We start from the raw sequence: 26,580 nt of genomic DNA, 5'->3' as shown, positions 1-26,580 counted from the left end.
AAACAGGCGACGAAGAGTGGTGGGTGAAATGTGCTCATGTGTGGTTGTGGATTTTGTGTACGACGTAGGATTACCCAGAAAGGTGGGTCAATATCGATAAATGTGCGGGTAAGAAGCACGTGACCTGTCAAGCCCATTAATCCTCATTATTTTATCGTGCGAACTGACATTGTCACGTATCGCGTTCGATTTGGGTTCCAACATCGGTAACCTAACTTTTGTTGCATTAAAACTGCAATCAACATTTGTTTGAAAACGATCACTCCAATGAGCACGTCGTTATTGGGCTTTCTCATTGAAAGGTAGGTCGCGGGTGTCCCAGCTAGTTATTCTGAATGGTTTGGTGGTTGTCTAGCATTTCAAGCGCTCGAGGCTGTCTGTACTGTGTGCCGTACGTACACTTGCGCTTTCGATCAATGTGAATGTGTTTGCAACGCGGAACGTTTGTGTTCTGTGTACATACACCTCCAATATCGTTCTCTCTCGTATTGCTGTATGGTAACTCCTGCTGTTCTACAATATCATTCACGCGATGTCGTATATGTGGGCGTACCGATATCCACATGTTGCTTCACGGGCGATCAATACTGTGTTACGTATCCTCTTAGTCCGCGGTATATGCCGACGTAATTCATGTTGGTAACTTGGAATTCGTTCTGAGATTTATCCACGCGATATTGTATTCTCCTTTGGGCCCGTGATCGACGACCGATATTTATATATCGTGTGGCCGCGCAGTATGTCCATGTCGGTCACCAATATGCACGCGGTGTCGTATTCTATTTCAATAACCGTAAGTTCTGTCGGGATATTGTGCTTCGATATCGTGTTGTATACCAATAACCGCAAGTTATATCGGGATATTGTGCTCCAATATCCTGTTGTATACCAATAACCACATACTATATCGGGATATTGTGCTCCGATATGAATTCCCATCGTGCGTATTGCGTTAATCGGATAACAATAAGTTTTTATTGGTTTCCATCAACTTCATTGGAATACAATATTTCCAATAAGCCGAGTTCATATTGGCCTTTTTCAATGGGGTAACGACAGCTAAATGTCCATTGGCTGTGCAAAACGGCACCTAAATTCAAGTCATCAAGCACGCGCATTTAGAAACAAAACACGAAGAAAAGCACAGCAACGGAGATGCTTCGTCACGGAAGCCGACTGGGGCGCTTAAGGTAAAAGCGGACGCGACTCAGAAATAAAACACAAAGAAAAGCACAGAAACGCAGATGCATCGTCACGACAGGCGTGGAGCCGGTGGGGTTCACTACGCCTGCGCAGTGGGGGAGCCTGATGTCACCGCCGGAGCGGCGTGTACGATAGGAAGACGCTGCGCGCTGCTTGTAAAAATGCGCTTCGTGTAGGAATGCTTTCGCATTCCTACACGCACGCAGTCTTATATGTCTCTGCCGACTTTTTCTGTGATTCTATTTTTCATGTTTAAAGTCCTTGTTTTGACTATCTTATAACGTCACATACTACGACCGAGGAATTCACGTACAAAAACAAGTGACGAAGGCCAAAGAGAACGAAGCATAGCGAAGAATCCGAATTTGCCTGAAACATTCAGCGTATTTGTTGGCATCTGGTCATTATGAGTGTTCTAATATGGCTTATGCCATATTTTTATTGTTGCGTTGTTTTATTGTTGTTTTTATTGACTGATGTTAGTTTTAAAATTAGACGTTTCACTTACACGGCGCATTTTTTTTCTATTCACCATGAGCCCAACTGATAAAACCGCATAATGCAATATAAGTTTTTTGTTCGTTTTAAGATTTTTGGATCTCATATCCACAAAACAATGACACCTCATCAGCTAAAATATTTATGAGCCATTTATTTCCAATACAAAGAGAACTTTCAACATGGAACTAAATAAAGAATTAAGGAACCTAATCTGACGGAGTGTCTATGTTAATGTTTATTTGCCCACCAACAGCAACATTCCTACCCGGTGGAGCATCGAACTACAGACAAAGGATAGACATAGTCAGACACATAAAACAATTACACACACAGGCTAAAAAAAATATTAGGCAACTCTAAAATTAAATTTCCGACAACAAAAAACGCAAAAAAAAAAAGAAAGAAAAAACACCACACGGACAAGATTTATACACGAGTAGCATGCAGGCGAAATTATCTTTTGGAGGCTTGGAACCACTTCAGGACACCGAGAATCCGCAAGCCTGCCAAGGCATAGCCGTCTCTATTCTAGAAAGCCTCCCAGTTGCACGACGGAGCCATTGAGCCCGAACGTCTTGCGCGTCTTGCGCCGAACGCGCAAAACATTCGAAACATGAGCTCCACAGGAGCGCCCGCAATGGCCCTTGCAGGCCGCGGTTTTTCTTCTTGTTCACCTACTGATGAGTACCAGGTTGTACTGCCACCACTATTTCGTGGTACCAAAGAAACGTCAATCGTGACTTTTTCCTCTGAAATCTACCCGAAAAGAAACTTTGCTTTCATGATATATATATATATATATATATATATATATATATATATATATATATATTGAAAACGAAGAGGGGAGAAGGTGATTATTGAATTTATTGCATTAAAGTTAGGGAAAGGGAAAGGGAAAGAGAGCTGGCGAAAAATTGGGCCAGGAGCGGGGATTGAACCCGCAACCTTCGCCTGACCGGGGCGACGCCTTAACCGATTAGACCATCCTGGCCACTGGTTTCGGCGGACTCAATTTCTGACCAGCTCTCTGTGTACTGTTTAGTTTCGAATTCGCTTAACTGGGTAGACGACAACCGTTGCTGATTTAAGGCCCGCGCTATTTCCGACATGCGGCAGTGACGTGGCACGTCATCTCAGCTTGCAAATGTCGGAAAGGGCCCGTCTTCCAGGATATCTAGGTAACCACTCCTCCCCATAGGGACAGGCTGCACCGTATATATAATGGGATTGAGTGAAGATTGACAAGTGCAGCCGTAGTAATATTGAAAACGAAGAGGGGAGAAGGTGATTATTGAATTTATTGCATTAAAGTTAGGGAATGCAATAAATTCAATAATCAATATATATATATATATATATATATATATATTGTTACGGGTAAACCAAAAAACCGCCGTTCCAGTCTCGTTTCTTCGTCTTCTTCCACCCTTAGTCCACCTCTTCTACCTTCACCGTTACACTCGCCCCTCCCGTGCACTGGGCTGTCCGTCTCGGACAGAAGCAACATGTTCATCGCGCGTTACGTAAAGTTTCAGTTGGCCAACGTGAGCAGTGAGAGTCCGGTGTCTACCTGGTTGAGGTAGTGTCCGAAGCTTCTCGAGGCGATATGTTACCGGACCGAGCTGTTTGCATATTTTAAAGGGTCCGCAGTACCTTGGCATTAATTTCTCTGATCGCTGTGGGCGTCTGAAATGACTTCGAAGAAGCACTAAGTCTCCCGGATTCAACGATGGTCTCCTATTTACTCTTCTTAGACGCCCTGCATGTAGCGACTGCTTGTGAAGGATGGCCAATCGAGCTCTTTCCCTTGCTTCGATTAATCGGGCGGAAAAGTTACCATCATAGTCTTCTGCCCGGCGGGTCCATGTCATCTCGATTGCTGTCTCCTCTGGAAGCGTGGGGAGTCTCCCGTAGACTAGTTCAAATGGCGATTGACTCGTCGTTTCTTGTTGAGACGTGTTTAGTGCGAACGCGGCTGTGCAGACGTATTGGTCCCAGTTCTTGTGGGACGCGTTGACGAATGCTGCCATTACATCGACCAATGTGCGGTTGGTGCGCTCGACAAGACCATTTGTTTGAGGGTGGTAGGGTGAGGCCGCTGCATGTTGAATCCCGTAATTTCTAAGGGTATCCTTGAAAGAACGCGACATGAACGACGTTCCTCTGTCAGAGATGATCATCCTTGGAGCTCCGTGCCGACACACTAGATGGTTATTTACGAAGCTGACAAGGTGCACCGCTGACGTATCGGGAACTGCTTTGACCTCAACCCACTTCGTTAAGTAGTCGGTCGCCACAATAATGTGCCTGTTGCCAGTATCTGATTTCGGGAAGGGACCAAGGTGATCTATTCCCAATACTTCGAATGGACTCCTTGGGGGTGGTATCTGTTGAAGGTCTGGTTTGCCTAGGTTCGGTGGCGTTTTGCGCATTTGACAAACGGTACATGAAGCGACGTACCGCCGAACGTCGTTCCTCAAACCCGTCCACCAGAATCTTCGCAGGATCTTGTCCAGCGTTCGATGCTGTCCGAGATGCCCTGAGGTCGGAGCGTCATGGCACATCTCCAAGATATTTTTCCTAGCTTTCTTGGGGACAACAGGAAGCCATGGCCCTGAAGCACGTGAACGATGGCAAAGTAGACCATCTTGTAGCTCGTAATGTTTTCGCAAGCAACGTAGTCGTCGTGTAGAAAGTGAAGAAGAATCGTTGCTTCCGACCGTAAGCAACTGAATTATTTCCGATGCTTCAGCGTCTTCCGATTGCATGTGTTGCAGATCTAAGATTGAAGACACAGGAAGAACTTGTAGCTCCTCTACCGGATTACGTGACAAGAAATCAGCATCTTGATGGTACCTCCCACTCCGGTGAACAATACAGAAGTCGTACTCTTGCAGTTTCATGGCCCATCTTGTTAACTTCGGGGTAAGGTCGCTCTTGGATTGAAGCCACCGCAATGCTACGTTATCCGTGACCACCGTGAAACGCTTGCCATAGATATAAGGGCGAAATTTTTCTACAGCCCACACCACCGCGAGACATTCCAGTTCGGAAGAGTGGCACCGACTCTCTGGTTCACTCAGCTTCCTGCTTGCATAGGCGACGGGTCGTTCCCGACCATCCCTATCTCGCTGAAGAAGGACGGCACCTAACCCTTCTCCACTGGCATCTGTGTGAAGGAACGTTGGGGCGTCCTCCACAAAATGTGCAAGCGTAGGCGGTTCAAGGAGGGATCTTTTCAAATCCTCAAAAGATGCAGCTTCGTCTTTGCCCCATTTCCACTTGGTATCTTTTTTCAGAAGTTGGTTCAAGGGAGCAGCTTTAGCAGAAAAGTTACTGACGAAGCGACGAAAATAAGAGGCAAAACCCAGAAAACTCTTCAGTTGCTTTATGCTAGTGGGTGCGGATATGCTGGCAAAGGCTGATAGCTTCGCCGGGTCTGGCCGAATTCCATCTTTGCTGACCACGTGACCAAGGTAGGTTACTTCACTGTACCCGAAAAAACACTTGGATGGGTTTAGACGTAGTCGAGCGTTCGTGAGGGCGTCTAAAACAAGACCTAGACGTTGCTGATGTTCGTCGAAACTGTCGGCATAGACGATTACATCGTCTAGATAGACTAATGCCATGGTCCATTTTAGACGGCCGAGAACCCTGTCCATGAGACGCTGGAAGGTCGCCGGCGCATTACACAAGCCAAATGGTAAACGCCGGAACTCAAACAGTCCGTCGGGTGTCACAAAGGCTGATTTTTCAGCGTCGTTTGACTCGAGTTCAACTTGCCAGTATCCTGAAATGAGGTCTAATGTCGTGAAGTATTTGCAACCCTGGAGCCGATCGAGAGCATCATCAAGCCGAGGCAGGGGATACACATCGGGCTTAGTAATGCTGTTTAACTTTCTGTAGTCTATACAGAACCTTGTCGAGCCGTCCTTCTTCTTGACGAGGACGACGGGTGATGACCATGGGCTGTTGGAGTGTGCCACTACGCCTCTCCGGAGCAAATCGTCCACTTGAGCACTGATCTCCTGTCTTTCGGAGATCGACACTCGTCGGGGTTGGTGATGTATTGGCGCGTGGTCACCGGTGTTGATGGTGTGGCGAATTAGAGGCGTACATCCCAATTCTTGCTTTGTAATGGCTATACAGTGACGGAACGTTTTGAGTAACGACTGTATGGACTCCCTCTGCGTTGCTGTTAGGTCTGGTCCAAAGTTAAATTCAGTCCACGGAATGTTGTCATCCTTGTTGAGTCTGCTCTCTGGGGTGGGTACCACCGGAGAACATGCAACGGTTGCGATCATGGTCTCTGGCAATATTTCAAAAGCTATTCCTAAACTTTCACCTCGCTTAAGGTGAATGTCATCAGTGGCCAAGTTAACTACTAGAATGTTAAGGGCACCTCGTCTCGAAGAGATAAGGGAGCGAGGTGTTGCAAATTCAGTCCCAGGTTGTGAGTGAAGAACCGCTTCGACTAAAAAATCTCCTGAACGCCGATTACCCTGAATCGACGATTGAACCCAGACCGCTGAAGACTTCGGAATCGTTACGTCTAGCGTGGAGACGACTAAGCAGGTGGAGGGATCGTGGGTGAATTTTAGAGGTAACAGAGGATAGAAAACTTTCACCCATGTTCGATAGAAAACTTCAACCGATGTTCTGGCTACCAGTTGGATGTTACCCGAAAGTATTTGGAAACACTTAGCCAGGTGCAGCTGTAGACAGTAGAAGTAGTAGAAAAATGTACTAGGTTGTTTAATGTACGGCTTGGGATCATCACAATGGATCGAGGGAAACGTGTCCTCCGACGTCATCTGGGACTTAGACGGCTGTGATGATGACAAAGCAGCGTGGCCACTTGCAAAGGATACTAGCAACTCCACCTCGGAACACCAGTCACAACCGAGAATGACTTGTGGGTTTAAGTTTTCCACAATAAAAAAACAAAGATTTACAGTCCTGCCCAGTGCTTCGACGGTCAATTCGCAACGCCCCAGGTAGGGTATGAGAGTACTGTTTGCTGACACCAGTCGAGTGTCCTTAGAGTCAGTGGCCGCTGCCGCGTGGTCCGTCAATCGCAGCAAGGCAGCATCAATGACGCTCACACCAGCCCCCGTGTCTATAATGGCATCGACTGGTTGCGTGACTCCGTGTATTAGAATTGAAAGGTGAGGTGTAAGCGACCTGCTCACCGACGCTGCGGCCAGGGGGACTTCGTGGATTACGCGGGACCCTGCCCCGTCGGGCCCGCGTGGGTGTTTTCCTGACGTTGAGAGGTTGGACTCGGGCACGAGCGAGCCAGGTGTCCTGGACGTCCACAGTTGAAGCAGTGGCGCCAGTCAGGCCTACGACGCCTGTACTGCGAGTTGTCGGGTAGAGGATTCTGAATCGTCGGTCGGACGGTAGAGGTGGTGGCTGTGTTCGCCGCGTCCATTTCCAGCGCGTGACCGAGTGCAGCGCTGAGTGTGGTAGGACGAGCGAGCCGCACAAACCGCTGAATTTCGGTGTTGTGGATGGCATCAATGAAAGCTGATGTAGTCATCAGGTGAAGCGTGGCTTCGGAGCACCCTAGAAGTGCTTTTCTTGCCAGTCTATCGATAGTGTCGGCCAGTTCTTGGAGTGACTCTGTGCCCTGGCGATAGGTTTTGAGTGACGTGAGATGTAGCTGCTGTAGATGGGCATCATTAAAACGAGCTTCTAGTGCTTGCAGAAGGAGCTCATACGTGGTTCGACTTGTATCCGGTACACTTTCAAGGAAGTCGGCGGCCTTCCCACGGAGCTGGGCGACCAGGGCTGCAGCCTTGCCATGGGAATGCCACCCATTGTGTTGGGCTACTGTTTCGAATTGGATGACAAATGCGCGCCAAGATCCAAGTCCATCAAAAGTTGGAGGTTTGAGACGCGTACCATCGGAATGTAGATGAGCAAGTCCAGCCTGGGGTCTCTCAGCTTCGTCGGGTGGCCGGCGACATACGGTCGATGGCTCTTGAACTTGTGGAAGGTCACCTGAGTCTCCTCGTCGCATGGTTGGGAGAGCTTCTTCAAGGTGCTGCAGGCGGTCTTGTACAGACGTGAGGTGGTGGTGAACCTCGGTGAGGCGTTGGTTCACGTTCTGTTCAACGTGAGTGACGCGGGCGGCGAGGCGACTGTCGAACTGTTCAAGCAGAGCTGCGGCATCTGTCGCGCTCTTCTCTGCTAACCGGTTGTAGAGCTGTTCAGTAAGCTCGGCCCACGGCGTCTCCGCTGTTGCTGCGTGGGAGCGGGTATTCATGCTGTTTGGAAAACCGCTGCCACCATTTGTTACGGGTAAACCAAAAAACCGCCGTTCCAGTCTCGTTTCTTCGTCTTCTTCCACCCTTAGTCCACCTCTTCTACCTTCACCGTTACAATATATATATATATATATATATATATATATATATATATATGGGTGATCTCATCTCAAATCGTGCAGGCAAAATGGGTCGCATTTTTAATTTGGCTGAAAAAAATATATGTTATGGCGTCGTCTCTAAAGACGCAGCAGCCGCAAACCGGAAGTTAGTCTGATTTTTTGTTCTCGACTTACGAATCTTAAAAGAGACCGCGGCGGGAAGCAGTGTTTTTCCCATCCGTCGTGGGTCGGATGTTTCGGTCGATCTCCCGCCGTGGATTTTCAGTCCACATTATATTAACTTTTCTCAAGCACTCTGTGAACACATTTAAAAGGCTCTAATACCATAAAATAATTAGAGGCTTTTTTATTTTTTTTGTAAAAATGTCAAAACGCCCCTTCGGTCAATTGTTCACGAACTTTGACAATTCATTACTGGCGATCTACTTGGGTTACATTAATTTTTTTTGTGTTCACGGAGAGCCCAAAACACTCTCTTTACATATTATAAAATAACTCGGCTGTATAAAATATACGTTGCGGGACGTTTGCGTTAATATCATGCGAAAACCAAAAAGTACCATTTTTGAAATCGATTTTCTCAAGAAACCCATTTTCCATTTTTTTTATTTTTTGTTAAAATGTTGATATGATAGTTGTCTACACGAAAAGCAAGTCGAGAAAGTGTGTATTTTGTTTCTGTGGTCTATATTTAAGCATCAATCTCGTACGAAAACGTGTTTTTACTGCTCGAAATGTACTTGCGAATAGCGCGCCTTCACAAACGGTGAAATATTTCTGCCTTTTTTCAGCCTTCCCACATAAAAATGAAATACAGTAGTTCCACCCTGTTATATTTATTGATTATTTAAATTTTATTATAGGCGGTAAGCTACATTGGAGGAATTCAAAAAAGAAAGCAACACTTCTAAACAGACCAGCAGGCGTCGTAAATTCGCCGCTGACGCCATGACGAAACCGCACTTGTTTATTCAGGTGCTGCTCCTGTCTGCTATCGTCCCATCGAAGCTTGCCGTGGATTGCCCGACCGTGACCCGTGGTACCACCGACGACGCACATCATCTGTTCAAGGAGGATGACACCGTACAAATGCCGCACACGCCCACTCTGCTAAGCTCAGCCAGTTTCACCAACTTCGGCTGGCAACGAGGAGCAACGACTGCGGAGCCAGGGGAGGGTCTACTAAAGCCGCTTCAACGGTCTGGCCAGTTGGGGCTCGACATCGCTGCTGATGCCATGACGAAACCGCACTTGTTTATTCAGGTGCTGCTCCTGTCTGCTATCGTCCCATCGAAGCTTGCCGTGGATTGCCCGACCGTGACCCGTGGTTCCACCGACGACGCACATCATCTGTTCAAGGAGGATGACACCGTACAAATGCCGCACACTCCCACTCTGCTAAGCTCAGCCAGTTTCACCAACTTCGGCTGGCGACGAGGAGCAACGACTGCGGAGCCTGGGGAGGGTCTACTAAAGCCGCTTCAACGGTCTGGCCAGTTGGGGCTCGACATCGCCGCTGACGCCATGACGAAACCGCACTTGTTTATTCAGGTGCTGCTCCTGTCTGCTATCGTCCCATCGAAGCTTGCCGTGGATTGCCCGACCGTGACCCGTGGTTCCACCGACGACGCACATCATCTGTTCAAGGAGGATGACACCGTACAAATGCCGCACACGCCCACTCTGCTAAGCTCAGCCAGTTTCACCAACTTCGGCTGGCAACGAGGAGCAACGACTGCGGAGCCTGGGGAGGGTCTACTAAAGCCGCTTCAACGGTCTGGCCAGTTGGGGCTCGACATCGCTGCTGACGCCATGACGAAACCGCACTTGTTTATTCAGGTGCTGCTCCTCCTGTCTGCTATCGTCCCATCGAAGCTTGCCGTGGATTGCCCGACCGTGACCCGTGGTTCCACCGACGACGCACATCATCTGTTCAAGGAGGATGACACCGTACAAATGCCGCACACGCCCACTCTGCTAAGCTCAGCCAGTGTCACCAACTTCGGCTGGCAACGAGGAGCAACAACTGCGGAGCCTGGGGAGGGTCTACTAAAGCCGCTTCAACGGTCTGGCCAGTTGGGGCTCGACATCGCCGCTGACGCTATGACGAAACCGCAATTGTTTATTCAGGTGCTGCTCCTGTCTGCTATCGTCCCATCGAAGCTTGCCGTGGATTGCCCGACCGTGACCCGTGGTTCCACCGACGACGCACATCATCTGTTCAAGGAGGATGACACCGTACAAATGCCGCACACGCCCACTCTGCTAAGCTCAGCCAGTGTCACCAACTTCGGCTGGCAACGAGGAGCAACAACTGCGGAGCCTGGGGAGGGTCTACTAAAGCCGCTTCAACGGTCTGGCCAGTTGGGGCTCGACATCGCCGCTGACGCTATGACGAAACCGCACTTGTTTATTCAGGTGCTGCTCCTCCTGTCTGCTATCGTCCCATCGAAGCTTGCCGTGGATTGCCCGACCGTGACCCGTGGTTCCACCGACGACGCACATCATCTGTTCAAGGAGGATGACACCGTACAAATGCCGCACACGCCCACTCTGCTAAGCTCAGCCAGTGTCACCAACTTCGGCTGGCAACGAGGAGCAACAACTGCGGAGCCTGGGGAGGGTCTACTAAAGCCGCTTCAACGGTCTGGCCAGTTGGGGCTCGACATCGCCGCTGACGCTATGACGAAACCGCACTTGTTTATTCAGGTGCTGCTCCTCCTGTCTGCTATCGTCCCATCGAAGCTTGCCGTGGATTGCCCGACCGTGACCCGTGGTTCCACCGACGACGCACATCATCTGTTCAAGGAGGATGACACCGTACAAATGCCGCACACGCCCACTCTGCTAAGCTCAGCCAGTGTCACCAACTTCGGCTGGCAACGAGGAGCAACAACTGCGGAGCCTGGGGAGGGTCTACTAAAGCCGCTTCAACGGTCTGGCCAGTTGGGGCTCGACATCGCCGCTGACGCTATGACGAAACCGCACTTGTTTATTCAGGTGCTGCTCCTCCTGTCTGCTATCGTCCCATCGAAGCTTGCCGTGGATTGCCCGACCGTGACCCGTGGTTCCACCGACGACGCACATCATCTGTTCAAGGAGGATGACACCGTACAAATGCCGCACACGCCCACTCTGCTAAGCTCAGCCAGTGTCACCAACTTCGGCTGGCAACGAGGAGCAACAACTGCGGAGCCTGGGGAGGGTCTACTAAAGCCGCTTCAACGGTCTGGCCAGTTGGGGCTCGACATCGCCGCTGACGCTATGACGAAACCGCACTTGTTTATTCAGGTGCTGCTCCTCCTGTCTGCTATCGTCCCATCGAAGCTTGCCGTGGATTGCCCGACCGTGACCCGTGGTTCCACCGACGACGCACATCATCTGTTCAAGGAGGATGACACCGTACAAATGCCGCACACGCCCACTCTGCTAAGCTCAGCCAGTGTCACCAACTTCGGCTGGCAACGAGGAGCAACAACTGCGGAGCCTGGGGAGGGTCTACTAAAGCCGCTTCAACGGTCTGGCCAGTTGGGGCTCGACATCGCCGCTGACGCTATGACGAAACCGCAATTGTTTATTCAGGTGCTGCTCCTGTCTGCTATCGTCCCATCGAAGCTTGCCGTGGATTGCCCGACCGTGACCCGTGGTTCCACCGACGACGCACATCATCTGTTCAAGGAGGATGACACCGTACAAATGCCGCACACGCCCACTCTGCTAAGCTCAGCCAGTTTCACCAACTGCGGCTGGCAACGAGGAGCAACGACTGCGGAGCCTGGGGAGGGTCTACTAAAGCCGCTTCAACGGTCTGGCCAGTTGGGGCTCGACATCGCCGCTGACGCCATGACGAAACCGCACTTGTTTATTCAGGTTAGTTACCTTAGGAATGCCAAATGTTTCCGCAGTAATGATTTGTGCCTTTTTTTAGTGTCGAGCCCCTACGACAATGTGTGCACTTCATGGAAGTATCTTTGTTACTGCTGTTTTCATTACTCATACATATCTTTAGTCTCCCGACCACTCTTAGCTTTGTCGGGTGACGTGGAATCTAACCCGGGCCCACTGACGGTCAGTGAGCAACTAGAAAGCATTCTTGCAACAGTTCAGAGAATTGAGGCCTCACAGTCGGAGATTTTCGCAAAAGTCGCGTCCTTAGATAGCGGACTGAAGGCAACCGACGCCACCGTCCAGCAACTATCTACCAGGTTATCTGCTGTGGAAACTAGTCTTGTTGCGACGAGCGCCACACCTGGGATTTCACCCGTTCTTAACATGTCCGCCGAGCTAACCAACATCCAGAAACAGTGTGACGATAACGAAAACAGGCTTCGAAGATCGAATCTTTTATTTTTTGGCTGCCCAGATGACCAGGCGGAAACATGGAGCCAATCGGAAAGAAAAATTATCGATTTCTGCGCTAACAATCTAGGCGTACAGCTGGATCCATCTAATCTAGAGAGATCGAACCGTCTGGGGAAATTTCAACCTGATAAACATAGGCCAATCATCGTCAAGTTTTCCCGGTTTAAAGACAAAGAGAGCATTTTGGCTGCCGGATTCGAACTGAAAGACACACATTTTGCCGTCCGTGAGGATTTTTCTGAGGCCGTACGCTTTGCCCGCAGTAAGCTTTATGAGTATGGAAAGAGTCTAAATGTGCCGTTTAAAGTTCATTTTAACAAACTGCACATCAATAACAAACGTTTCGTCTTTAACGTAGAGTCTCAGTCTGTAGTTGAGCTCGCATAACTAGGTACACGTAAAAAAAACAAAGCTTTGTCATCTTCCCCTCATACCGTAACGCGCGATAAAAATCAAACATTATCTGTCTTTTTCACAAATATCCGTAGCATCATTCCAAAACGTACCGCGCTGCATAGTGTTCTTGAGTACAATTCGTCTGACATAGTCATTCTCACGGAAACCTGGTTAAAACCTGATATTGAAGATAAAGAACTTTTCCCTGCACATCTATGCTGTAACATTTTCCGGCACGACCGGCCCAGCAGGAGAGGCGTCAGTGTGGTAATCGCAATAAAAAAGAATATTTCCTCTTTTAACATTTGTTTAGTTAACCATGGTTTAGAATTTCTGTGTATATGCATTTCTACATCGGCCAGCAAAGTCATTCTTGGTGTATGTTATTGGCACCGGATTGTGCTTCATCCTTTCATACAGAACTGTGCTCCGTGCTTCTGGACATAAAAAATCGTTTCCCGAAAGCTGACATGCTCCTCTTTGGCGACTTTAATTTTCCTTCCATAGACTGGCCTAATCTATCACCAGGAAGCTCCACCGCATCGAAATTGTTCCTAGATATGTGTCTCAACCTAAACTTCACACAGTTAGTTGATAAACCAACACGCTCTGACAACATCCTCGACTTGGTTTTAACTACGTCATCTGACCTTGTCAAATCCATTCACTACTGCGATGGGCTCAGTGATCAGAAAGTACTGCACATCGACTTGTCACTTCCCGTTCTCATGAAGCATCCCATTTCCAAAATTATTCACGATTACAACAAAGCTGACTACGCATCAATTAACCATGAGTTGACCATTTTCTTCGATCATTTCATTTCTAATTTTTATTGTAGATCAGTAGAAGAAAATTGGGTGCTATTCAAGAGTAAAATAAATAATCTGGTACACATGTTTGTTCCAACCATTCATATACGCTCTGACACGACAAGTCCTTGGTTTACAAAAACTCTGCTCTCATTAGGCAATAGGAAGAAAAGACTCTTCACAAAAGCCAAACGTACGAACACCCCCCAAGCCTGGGATGCTTACAATTCTGCCCTAAACGCATACACCAGTAGTCTTCGACTCTCTAAAAAAAATTATTTTTTCACGACTTACCTAATATACTTCATAGTAACCCAAGGAAGTTCTGGAGCTTAATCTTGCCGAAAAGTAGCAACCCTGTCATCCATCTTAAAAACGCTAATGGCGACCCCATCCTGGAGAGCGACTGCCCTAGAGTCTTTAATGATTACTTTTCTTCAGTTTTTACAAACGAGTGCTTGGACAGCGTTCCCATATTCCCCGATCAACCCTACGAGCCTATGCCCCCTATCACTGTTACTTCTGCCGGAATAAAAAATCTAATTGATAAATTAAAACTTACATCATCTGCTGGTCCCGATAATATCAACTCTAAAATCCTAAAAAATACTAGCATAATTTCAAGCGAGTTTCTTAAATTGATCTTTACCCAATCACTTTCTGAATGCTGCCTTCCCTCTGACTGGAAGATGGCCAGGGTAGTCCCAGTTTTTAAGCAGGGTAGTCGCTCTTCTGTGTCTAATTATCGCCCAATATCATTAATCTCCATCTCTTGCAAATTACTAGAGCATATACTTTACTCCCATATCATGTCCCACCTAGCAAGTAATTCTTTTTTCTTCAAGCAGCAGCACGGTTTTCAAAAGGGACTTTCCTGCGAGACTCATCTTTGTGATTTTGTTAATGACCTACACACTAACCTTGAATGTCATACTCAGACTGACGCCGCTTTTCTTGATTTCTCAAAAGCCTTCGACCGTGTCCCTCATCAACGCCTACTCTCTAAGTTGTCATCTCTACACATTGACCCACTCACATTTTCATGGATACGTGACTTTCTTTCGTCCCGCGTGCAACTAACGTCAATTAATGACCAAGAATCATCCCTAACAAACGTGACTTCTGGTGTTCCGCAGGGGTCTGTTTTAGGGCCTCTATTATTCTTAATATATATAAATGACCTCCCTAGCAATATTTCCTCTAAAATACGTCTATTTGCAGATGACTGCGTCGTCTATAACAAAGTAACATGTGTGCAAGATAACGACCAACTTCAAAGTGACTTATCTAAAATTAACAAATGGTGCGATGACTGGTTGATGTCGTTAAATAAATCTAAATGCAAACTAATTCGCTTCACTAGGAAAAAATCTGTACTGTCCTACCAATACTACCTGGACTCCGACTTAATTGAGAATGTTTCTATGTATAAATATCTTGGTGTAAGACTAACACCCGACCTCTCCTGGAATAATCACATTGAAGCCATTACTGCTGACTCATCAAGGACCCTTGGACTAATAAGACGTAACCTACGATCCGCACCTCCCCTGGTTCGAAAACTGGCGTACGACACGTACGTCAGACCTAAATGAGAATACGCCGCTACCATCTGGAATCCCCATCAAATTTACCTAATTAACAACCTCGAAGCAGTTCAAAACAGGGCTGCTCGTTTCATCCTGTCTACTTATGATCACTCATTTAGTGTTTCCGCCTTGAAAAGTCAACTAACTATGTCCTCTTTGCAGCTCCGCAGGAAAGTCTCTGAGCTCTGCCGTCTTCATAAAATCTACTACCACATTCCAGTCCTTAAAAATGAGTTGCTATCACCCCCCGACCGAACATCTTCACGCCTTAACAACGCATGTACAATCAAGCGTATTTCAGGCTCTACAAACGCATTCAATCGATCATTCCTCCCTCAGGCCATCAGCGACTGGAACAACCTCCCATCGTCCATTGTCACCATTGTGGATCCGATTAATTTTCTATCGTGTATTAAACTTCATTTATCGTCCTACTAGTGCTATGAGTTGTGTAACTTTGAGCAGACCTGAGTGTGTTGAGTGTGTTAAGTGTGTTTTAGTTTCCTTTTCTGTTTTTTCTTGTACTTGCGTTTCTCTGTTGTATAAAACTTGAATACCCCCCCCCCCCCTTATGTAATGCCCTTCACGGACCCTTAAGGTGTAAATAAATGAAATGAAATGAAATTTTTAATGAGTAGAAATCGGCAAACGTCGTATTGATTCGGGACCTTCATTGGCCTATATGAACGTCCCGCCCTTTCGGAGCCAGGAGATGACCACGACCTTTCGTACTCGTTGTGTTAGATAGGACGGCCCGTGACAGTAAAGCGAGCAGCGCAGCCTCTGTCACGAGGAGTGAAATGGTACGAATGTGTCGTTGGCGCGGCGAACATCTCTCTCCGCGGACACCCGATAGCACAGAAGGGTTATCTCTTTTGGAAACAGCAAAGCCCGGAGATTGACATTAAAAACGAGCGTGTTGGTAAATATACTTCTGTTTATTCTGCCCGGAGACTAGTAGGGTCGAAGACAGCCTCCTTGTCATTCATAACCGTTTGTGAACAGTGGCCTTCTCCCGAGATGAAAAGTTAGCGCCGGCTGACGTGTTCTTTAGAAAAAGGGAAGGGGAAGGAGAAAGTTTGAGCAACTGCAGTAACTACCTCGAAAGCTCCTCTCCCGATATGAAGCTCGAGGCATGTTACGTCTCGGTTACCTTCTCGCCGCATCGCTGCTCGAATCTATTCTTCACTTTGTTCCGCACAGCCCCTGTTCCGCACAGCCGTCGTGGATGTGCGTAATAGAGTGAAGAACAGATTTGAGCATCATCTGGACACCGTCATCCTGCCAGGCTTCAGTGTCGTGGGACTGGACTCGGCATCGGTCAGTTAAGACTTTTCTTTTTTTATTTCGGGTATGTTCCTTCGCCCCGCTGAACTTTTTTTTCTCGGGTGCGGTTTTGCTGAACGTTTTTTTTTAATGTTTTGTAACTAACTGTTTGTCAGCATTGTTTAGATGTTGGGTTTATTTCGTCATGGCGTAGAGGCCTGATGGTGCTGTAGAGAGCGTGTTCGCAAGTGTTCGGTTGTGTCCCGTTTAGGGAATTCCCGGAGGAGTTGGCTTTTTGTTCTTGCCATGTGCGGCTGAGTTTTTCCGTCTTTATTAGATTTTTTTTTTTTCCAACTCTACGTGTTGTTGATTTCTTTGTCTGACTCTCCACTAGTCCCCTTGCCACCGCTCGAACCTAAATCTTTTTATTTTTTAACGCAATTTTCGATAAGATCGGAGTTTATTAGGCAATTTTATTCTCATTTATTTATTTTTATTCCCTACCTCTCTCCGTGACACTCTCTCCGTGTTTTTCAGACCGTTTCTGTGTCATCGTTTTTGTGTATTAGGGAAGTGAAAGAATATTCCCTGGTGATCTGTACTACCGTTTGGTTTCGGAAAGAATTGTATATCAATGGATGCGGTGACTTTCTATGTCTTAGTAATATGACAGCTAATAACTAGTCATGCTAGTTTATGTAGTCTAGTCATAGTTTGGCAATGAACTGTTTTATTAGGTGCGGAGCATGAGCTTATATACTCAGCGCGCAGGTAGCTACAGCGCCGACTGCCGGGATTATGACTGGCCCATGACATCTTCCTCCTCTTCAGGTTGCTTGCATTCCGAGGTTGGGTATCGCTGAGGTTTCCTCCGTAGTCGCGTACTTCTGCGCTCTGGGGTAGCCGATTGAACGTTGGTAGCTCAGGCGGTCGCATCTTCATCTGCCGGTGACGGTGCGTGTCCAACCTGGTCGTCCCCGGGAGGTGTCTGTTGACTCGAAATACCGGCTGTTCCACTCCCGTTGACCCACGGGGCATTTTCAACTGTAGTAGTAGTCGGCAGAAGTCGCAAATCCTCCCTAGTACGTCTTTTGCTCTGACCATCTTCAGTGGTGACTACGTAAGACCTGGGTGCATCTGTTGTGGCTTCGATGACCGCGGGAGTCCAGGTTCTCTGCAAACTGTCATAAACGGTTACGGGGAAAAACAGTGACTTCGGGCTGTCCTACGATGTAGTCATGAAACTTCGTGCAGCCGTGAACTATAGCTAAAGTTTCCTTTTCAATTTGTGCGTAGTTGCGTTGTGAATCCGTGAGGGATCTTGAAGAGTACGCAACCGGGTGTCCGTCTTGAAGAAGGACAGCTCCGACGCCGTGTTGGCTCGCGTCGACAGACAAAGTAACAGGCTTGCCTGGTCTGAAGTACGCCAAAACTGGAGCTTCCATCAGCCTCTGTCGCAGGACTTCGAAACTGTTCTGGTGTCGGTTCGTCCAATCCCACGCGACTTCTTTACGCAGCAGTTCTCGCAGCAGGGCTGCAATCGAAGACACATTTGGTATGAAACAAGACACGAAGTTAACCATGCCGAGGAATATTTGCAGGGACTTGCAGTTAGTCGGGGCAGGGACTGCTAGAATGTCCTGCAAGGGGTGGGGGTCAACTTGAAGACCTTCCGTGGTTATGACGTGTCCAAGGTAGCGAACCTCTTTCTGAAGACAACGGCATTTCTTTTTGTTGAGCTTTAGGTTGGCCACTCTGCAGCGTTGCAGCAGCCTCTGCAGGTTTGCATCATGCTCTTGCTTGGTTGCTCCCCAGACCAAAATGTCATCCATGACAACGGCTACTCCTGTAAGATCTTCTAGAACAGTGTGGATTGCCCGCTGAAAAATTTCCGGAGCTGATGAAATGCCGAATGGCATCCTCAAGAACCTGTACCGTCCAAATGGTGTGCTCATAGTGCACAAGTAGGAGCTCTCGTGGTCTAAAGCAATCTGCCAGAACCCAGAGGAGGCGTCAAGTGTGGAAAAGTAATTCGCACCGTGCAGACCCGGAGAATTCAAGACATCAGCCAATACTGGCATCGGGTAATGTTCGCGCAATAAGGCTCTGTTTAAATCCGACGGGTCCAGACAGATGCGGATCTTGTTGGGTTTTGTAACAACGACCATGTTACTACTCCAATCTGTAGGTTCTGTGACTTTGGTTATTACTTGATCCTGCTCCATGCGATCGAGTTCCTTTTTAACCTTATCTCTCAAAGCAATGGGCACTTTCCTCGGTGGTTTAACGATACCTTGTGCTTCAGGTTTCAGTTTCATCTTGTAGGAGATATTTTTTATTCTGCCGAGTCCCTGGAACACATCATCAAAAAGCTTGGCTGCTTCGTACAGGTCGCTGCTCGTAATTGTTGCCATTCGCTTGATTAATCCGAGCTCTTCTGCGCCCGAACCGCTAAGTGTAAGGGGTATGTCTTGATCCATCACAAAGAACTGCGCTGTAGTTGAGTGGGTGCCACATCGGAGCGTTAGTGCAACGCGCCCTCTTGCATATTTCATATGACCGAAAAACCCATTCAGAGCCACGTTGCATTTCCGCGTTAGCGTATCTGTCAGTCGCCGGAGCGTCTGTTTTGACATGACGCAGCAATCCGCTCCGGTATCAAGCTTACAGTCGAGCGGCTCGTCTTCAACGTGAACCTGGGCTGACCAAAGGTTTCTGTTGGAGACACTTGTCATTCACAAAGTCTGCAGGAAATATTCTTCTTCGCTATCGCTATCTGCATGAATCCCGTACTTGCTTTTGGTCGTGCTGTTTCGGGTGAGTTTTTTTTTCGGTTTTCTGCATACTTTTGCGAAATGGTTGTAGCCACTGCAGTTCTGGCAGCGTTTTCCTATTGCTGGGCATTTTTGGTCTCGGTGCGCGGAAAATCCGCACTTCGGGCATGATGCTTCCATACGATTAACAACGGCTGCATGCTTTTGTTCCGCGAAGCTTTGTATCTTTTCGAACTGTTCCTGACCTTGTTCTCAGGCTCGACATATTTTCACGGCCTTTGCGTATGGCGGGTTTTCTGAGATCAGCTTCTGTTGCAGTTTTTTGTCTTTTATCCCGAGGATGATTCGGCTTCGAAGCATACGCTCTTCTAACACGCCAAACTCGCAGCGACTTGCTAACAAACGCAACTCTGTTAGCCACTCGTTAAAGGTTTCTCCTTCTCGCTGATCTCGGGTGCCGAAACGAAACTCATTGTACGTCAGGTTCGTGGCAGGTTGGTAGAAGCTCTCGAACTTTTCCATGAGCACGTTAACGTCGTCTCGTTCCTCCTCCGCTTCAAAAACGAACGTCGCGTATGCTTTCCGTGCCTCTTCACCTATCGTCATAAGGAAGGTGGCTGCTTGTACTTCCTTAGGTTTCGTTGTGAGCATCGTTGCAGTCGAGAAAAGCTTAAACTCACTTTTCCAGATGCGCCAGGACTGCCACAGGTCGCCCGTTGTGTCCAGCGGTTTCGGCGGTGGGAGCAGCGACGACGCCATGCTATCTTCTTTGTTCTCTTCACCCCACTTCTGACACCATGTAGTCTAGTCAAGAGTCTGGCAATGAACTGTCTTATTAGGTGCGGAGCATGACCTTATATACTCAGCGCGCTAGTAGCTACAGCGCCGACTGCCGGGATTATGACTGGCCCATGACAGTTTACAGTGAAAGCTTTATAAATCGAAACAATACAACGTCTGTGCCTCTTCGATATTGAAGGTCTACTAAGCCTGCTGATTTGGTTAGATATGTTTCTCGTGGTTTCCCGCTCTTATCAAAACATAAATAACTATTCAATACCGCGAAATACGTTTATAATTGGTTACAAAACGCAGACAAAATTCAAGAAAACCTTTTCACAATTCATAAAAACGCACGGGTCGCGATGTCTAAGTTAGGTCTTGCAAAACGAAGACGGCTTTTTCCAATATTGAGGCTTAAATAAAGAACATACAAGCAAAATACACACTTTCTCGACTTGATTTTCGAGTAGACAACTATCATGTTTACATTTTAACAAAAAAAAAATAAAAATGTTTTTTTGAGAAAATCGATTTTAAAATTGGTGCTTTTTTGTTTTCGAACATAACATAACGCCTGGCAGTATAACCCACCTGCACAAACAAAGGGAATTTTATGCAGCTCAGTGATTTTAAAATATCTATAAAGAACGTGTTTTGGGCTCTCCGTAAACATAAAACATATCGATGTAACCCAAGGAGATCGCCAGTATTTGTCAAATTTCGTCAGCAATTGCCCGAGGGGGCGTTTTTGACATTTTTACAGAATAAAAGCAAAACGCCTAAAACTACTTCATGGTATTAGAGCGTTTTAAATGGGCTCACAGAGTGCTTGCAAAAGGTTAATATAATGTGGACTGAAAATCCACGGCGGGAGATCGACCGAAATATCCGACCCAAGACGGATGTGAAAAACACTGCTTTCCGCCGCCGCCTCTTTTAAAATTCGTAAGTCGAGAACGAAAAATCCGACGAACTTGCGATTGGTGGCTACTGCGTTTTTAGAGACGACGCCATAACATATATTTTTTTGAGCGAAATGAAAAATTCGACCCTTTTTGCCTGCACGATTTGAGGTGAAAACACCCATATATATACAGGGTGTTTTTTTTTTATTCTTGCAGATTTGATAAAAAAAACTGTGAAAGCTACACTAATACGGTTTGTGCAGGTGGTTTATGCGGCCAGGCGGACATTATGGGGGTGGCTAATCTTTGCGATAAGTCGGCTAATTATTAAAATTCGTTAATTAACTTTTTAATTAGTAAATATATACATATAATTCCAATTAGAAACTTGTAGAGCATAATCAAAAACCACTAAATAAACTATTTTTCGAAGAATACAACGCCGGGGCAGCATTTTACGGCGTTCTGTAAAAACGCTCCATTTGGACGCGTTTCTAGATTTCGGTTTCTTATCGCAGCGCATCTTTACGCCCGCGGTCCTGCCCCCCGGTGGTCGCGGCGCGAAGCCACCTCCTCGCCTCCCTCGTAGAATGGAGGAAACTAAGGCGCACGTGTGTTGCGCGTCTCAGCCACTGGGGAGCAGGACCGCGGGCGCGGTGATGCGCACCGATAACAAACCGAAATCTAGAAACGCGTCCAAATGAAGCGTTTTTACAGAACGCCGTAAAATGCTGCCCCGGCGTTTTATCCTTCTAAAAATAGTTGATTTAGTGGTTTTCGATAATTCTCTACAAGATTCTAATTGAAATCATATGTCTATTTTCACTAATTAAAAAGTTATTTAACAAATTTTAATTAATTAGCCGACTTATCGCAAAGATTAGCCACCCCCTAATGTCTGCCTGGCAGTATAACCCACCTGCACAAACCGCATTAGTGTAGCTTTCACAGTTTTCTTTAAACAAATCTGTAAGAATAAACAAAAAACACCCTGTATATACACAGGGTGTTTTTTTTTTTTTAAGCTTAACAGAATTTTTAAAATGAAACCATGAAAGCTAGGTTAATGCGGGCTGCGCAGGTGTGTTATACGGCCAGGGGGACATAGTATAGGGGGATAATCATAACGATCGGTCGGCTAATTAGTTAAAATTTGTTAATTAACTTTTAAATGAATGAAAATAGAGATATAGTTCCAATCATAAACTTGCTCAGCGTCATTGAAAACCACTAAATCAGTAATTTTCAGAAAGACTTTGAACGCGTGAGAAGCGTAGTTGTGCACTAAAGTTACCGCTCGTGGAGCAGGTACAAGGCTGGGGCTAGATAAGAGACGGAAAAATTGCGCGGGCGCCTTATCGCAACAGCTAGCTTTGTACGTGCTCCACGAGTGCTAACTTTAGTGCACTACTACGCTTCTCACGCGCTCAAAGTCTTTCTAAAATTGACTGATTTAGGGTTTTTCGATGACGCCCAGCAAGTTTCTAATTGAAATTATATATCTATTTTCATTAAATAAAAAGTTCATTAACGAATTTTATCTAATTAGCCGACTGATCGTTACGATTAGACGGCATTAATCTAGCTTTTATGTTTTTTGAAAAAAAAACATTCTGCTAAGCTTAAAAAACACCCTGTATATATATATATATATATGTGTGTGTGTGTGTGTGTATATCATCATCATTTATTTAACCTTGAAGGCCATTGCTGGCATTACACAAGGTGGGAGTAACAGCTGAAGAAACATTATATAAAGTAACAAACAAAAAAGTGGGATAAATGCTGGAAAACATTGTTATATAAAGCAGCAAAAACAGGAAAAAAACATACTTAAAACATTTTTAGGGAAAAACAGCTAATGAAACAGAAAAATGCCCAAATAAAACATTTCGATAAACACGAGTTGACTTTGCTATTAGTGCAAATGCAGATAGACGGTCAGTTGGGATATGAATGTATTATAATCTGTCTGGGTTCACGATACTGTTAGGCAGGCTATTCCCGTCCGTTATTGTGAATGGCAAGGTGGAGTTAAGAAACGAAACTGACGAGGCGAAAATTGGACGAACTTTACAGACGTTATCAATGCGAGAAATATGCGACTGGCTGGGGATAATAGTGAAGTTCTGATGTCATGGTTATGATAGTAAATCTTGTGAAAAAGAGACAGGCGTGATAATTTCCTTCTGGTTGAGAGGAGATCAAGGTTAGCTTTTATTCGTAAAGAAGTGATGCTGGTGTCTCGTGAGTAATCCGAAAAAATGAATCTGATTGGCTCGATTTTGAAGTGCCTCTATGTTTGTTATCAATGAATGTTGCCAAGGGGACCAAATGGATGACGCGTATTCAAGTTGCGATCTTACGAGGGTAGTGTAGGCTAGTTGTTTAGCTGATGATGGTGCTAGTTTCAGATTCCGTCGAAGATAGCCAAGAGAGCGGTTAGCATTAGACAGGACGTGTGTTATATGCGTGTTCCATGAGAGATCGTCAGATAAGTGAACACCCAGATATTTGTAATATGGACACTTGGTAATTACCTGGCTGCACATGGTGTAAGTGAGAGAGGACTATGAGCACGCGTGAAGGAAACGAGATTTGCTTTAGAAAAGCTAATTGTCATTTTTCACTGTTTACACCAGTCGGCTATTAGGTTAAGGTCAGCTTGTAGGGTTATGTTATCGTTCAGGTTAGATAGATATATATATATACATCGACCAACACGATATTTACAAACAAGCCCGCGTTTACCCACACAAGGTGTGGGCACTGCGCGTGCGCAGAAACCAAATTCGGGAGGAGTGAAGCGTCTGCGCATGCGCAGTGCCGTCGACAGCGCCGCCGCATCTGCGTGACGTCAGGGCCGCGTGTTGGTCTATACTCTATATATTGTTACAGGCTCACTGGAGTCAACTTCAGTTCCGGCTGATGGAATTCCACTTAATGTTCACAAGGACGCCATTGTCTTCCTCTTCTTCTGCCTCTAACCAGTCTCCCCCTTCCCCTCAAAAGAGTTATCACAGTACAGAAAGTAAGTCATCGGCACTTTGGTTCCCACAGTTCACTGAACCTGAGAAGAAGGAAGAACACTTGTGCGTGGGATGTACATTTTCACGTGATGCACATACGCTGAAAATATCCTGGTCTTCCGTGAAGTTCCCCAATCTCGTACTTCATAGGTTAGGGGTTCAATTTTCTTAGTGACTTCACAGGGACCCTATACCTAGGAAGAAGCTTCTGTGCTCGACCTCTCTTTCGCTGTTTCCTCCGATCCAGGACCTAGTCACCCGGTGATAGACATGGTGTCGAGCCGGCAGCGCTGTATCAAGATGCCGTACGCTGTCGGGAATGTAATATAGCCACTCTTACTCGTATTCGTGCATCATCCAGGGGGTGCTGAAAGTTATTGTCACCAAAATCGTCTCCCCTATTCCGCCACGTTACAAATACTGAGCATTCCTGAGGAAGCACCGCCGTTCTACCAGGAGCAAGTTGAAATGGTGTATAAGGGGTGCTTGACTGCTTAATGGTATTCATCGGGAACGCGGCATAAGGAACAAAAGTGTCCCAATCAGTGTGCTTGACATTTACTTACGAGTAAAGAATTCCAGAAATTGTTCTGTTAGCTCGCTTCACCAACCCGTTCGTCTGCGTCGGTAGTGAGCTACTTTAGCATGAGTTATGCGTTGAGATGCTAGCTCTTCTGAAAACATGACAGAGGTCAAAGCTGTATCTCAACCAGTGAGGATCATCCGTGACACTCCGTGTCGCAGAAGCTGGGTTGAAAGGAACCGCCACCCTTCTTCGGTTGAGGTGCTGGCCACGGGGCATAACTCTACCCATTTTGTAAGATGATCTACCGCCACTAGAATGAAGCGGTTGCCGTCCGATGTACGTGGAAAAGGCCGGAGATGGTCGATCCCCCACACCTCGAATGGAGTCTCTGGTGGTGGTATGGGGTGAAGTTTACATTGCTTGGTTGTATTTGGTGATTATCGTTGCTGACATTTTGAGCAAGACGCTACGTACCTAGTCACGTCCTTTCAAAGCCCAGACCACCAGTACATACCTAAAATCTCCTGGAAAGTTTTGTCATGGCCTAGATTCTCCGCCGTAGGGTCGTCGTGTCAAAAATGCAGTACCGCTCTGCGTAGCGAAGATGGGACAACTAGCACCCAGTGTTTAGTGCTGCACCTGCAATGGCAAACTAACCCGGCACAAATCTGGTACGCTTTACGTAGGCGATTAGTCGTGGGCGGTACGTCAGTCGTTTGAAGTCGAGACATGATGTCCTGGATTTCTCAGTCTTGTTCCCGGTCTGCGTTCAAATTAAATGTAGGCACACAAAAGCAAGCATCGTGGTCAAGAGAATCCGGTATGTCCTTCATTGCATGTCGAGATAGAAAGGCTGCATCTTGGTGTTCTTTGCAACTCCGATGATCAATTGTGAAGTTAAGGTCTTGAAGTAAAATCAACCAACGAGCCAGTTTGGCTGCCAGATCTTTCTTGCTTTGGAGCCGTGTCAAGGCTGAGTTATCGTTCACAACTGTGAAGTGTTGTCCGTATAAGGATATGACCGGAAGTGTTGCACTGGCCAGACTAGTGCAAGACACGCAAGTTCTGAAGAATGATACCGCTGTTCTGCGTCCGTCAGACGGCGACTTGCGTATGAAACAACACGTTGCGTGTCGTAGTCATCTTGTTGAAACATAACAGCACCGAGTCCCTCTCCACTGGCATCTGTGTGAGGATAGGTCGCCTTAGCAGGGTCAAAGTGGGCGAGAATTGGGACGCTCAACTAGGCACGTTTCAGGTCTTCAAAGGAAGCTAGTTTCCTCTGCTGTCCATCGCCAGGGTTCATTCTTTCGTAGAAGACGGGTCATTGGAGCCGAACGGCGCGCATAGTAAGAAATGAATCGGCAAAAGTATAACGCGAATCCTTGGAAACTTTTTACCTCCTTTAAGGATGTTGGAACAGAATACTCTGCGAAGGCTTGAAGCTTGACAGGATCTGATGTAATCCCTCTTTTCGATACAACGTGTCCAAGGTAGGTTACTTCTTTATACCCAACGTAACGCTTTTCTGGTTTCAGACGCAGACTGGCAGAGGAGAGCGCATCCAATACTGATATAAGTCTTTGGACGTGCTCATGGAATGTATTTCCATACACCATTACGTCATCTAGGTACACGTGTGCCATGGTCCGCTTCAGGTGGCCTAGCACCCTGTCCTTTAGTCTCTGAAATGTTGCAAGTGCATTACACAGCCCAAAGGGCATTCTCGTAAACCGGTAGAGTCAATCCAGTGTCACAAACGCAAAGTTTTCTTCATCCTTTGGTCCAGCGCAATCTGCCAGTATCCTGACAGGCTATCAGAGGTTGTGAAATACTCTGATTCCTGTAGTCGATCCAGGGCATCATCCAAGCAAGGTAGGGGGTACACATTCTGTTTCGCAAGGCTCTTGATTTTTCTGAAGTCAACACAAATCCGGATAGCACCAACTTTTTTTCGGACGAGCATTACTGGAGAGGACCATGGGCTTGATGAAGGAACGACCATCCCATGTTGAATTATGTCATTAACTTGCGTTT

The 26,580-nt window shown here is 46.7% G+C and overlaps 1 protein-coding gene and 1 non-coding gene across 2 annotated transcripts in view; one reads left to right on the top strand and one right to left on the bottom strand.

Moving 5' to 3' along the window:
• Positions 1 to 26,580, top strand: part of LOC115321035 (venom metalloproteinase antarease-like TtrivMP_A) — a 104,796-nt gene that overhangs the window by 42,548 nt on the left and 35,668 nt on the right. The window lies entirely within an intron of this gene.
• Trnat-ggu lies at positions 2,625 to 2,698 on the bottom strand. The gene has a single exon. It is a non-coding gene; the product is annotated as a tRNA-Thr (tRNA).

The sequence above is a fragment of the Ixodes scapularis genome, unplaced genomic scaffold (assembly GCF_016920785.2).
Source record: "Ixodes scapularis isolate PalLabHiFi unplaced genomic scaffold, ASM1692078v2 PGA_scaffold11__112_contigs__length_91849675, whole genome shotgun sequence".
Lineage (NCBI taxonomy): Eukaryota > Metazoa > Arthropoda > Arachnida > Ixodida > Ixodidae > Ixodes > Ixodes scapularis.
The sequence above is the reverse complement of the archived record's forward strand: the minus strand, read 5'-3'. Positions and strand labels throughout refer to the sequence as shown.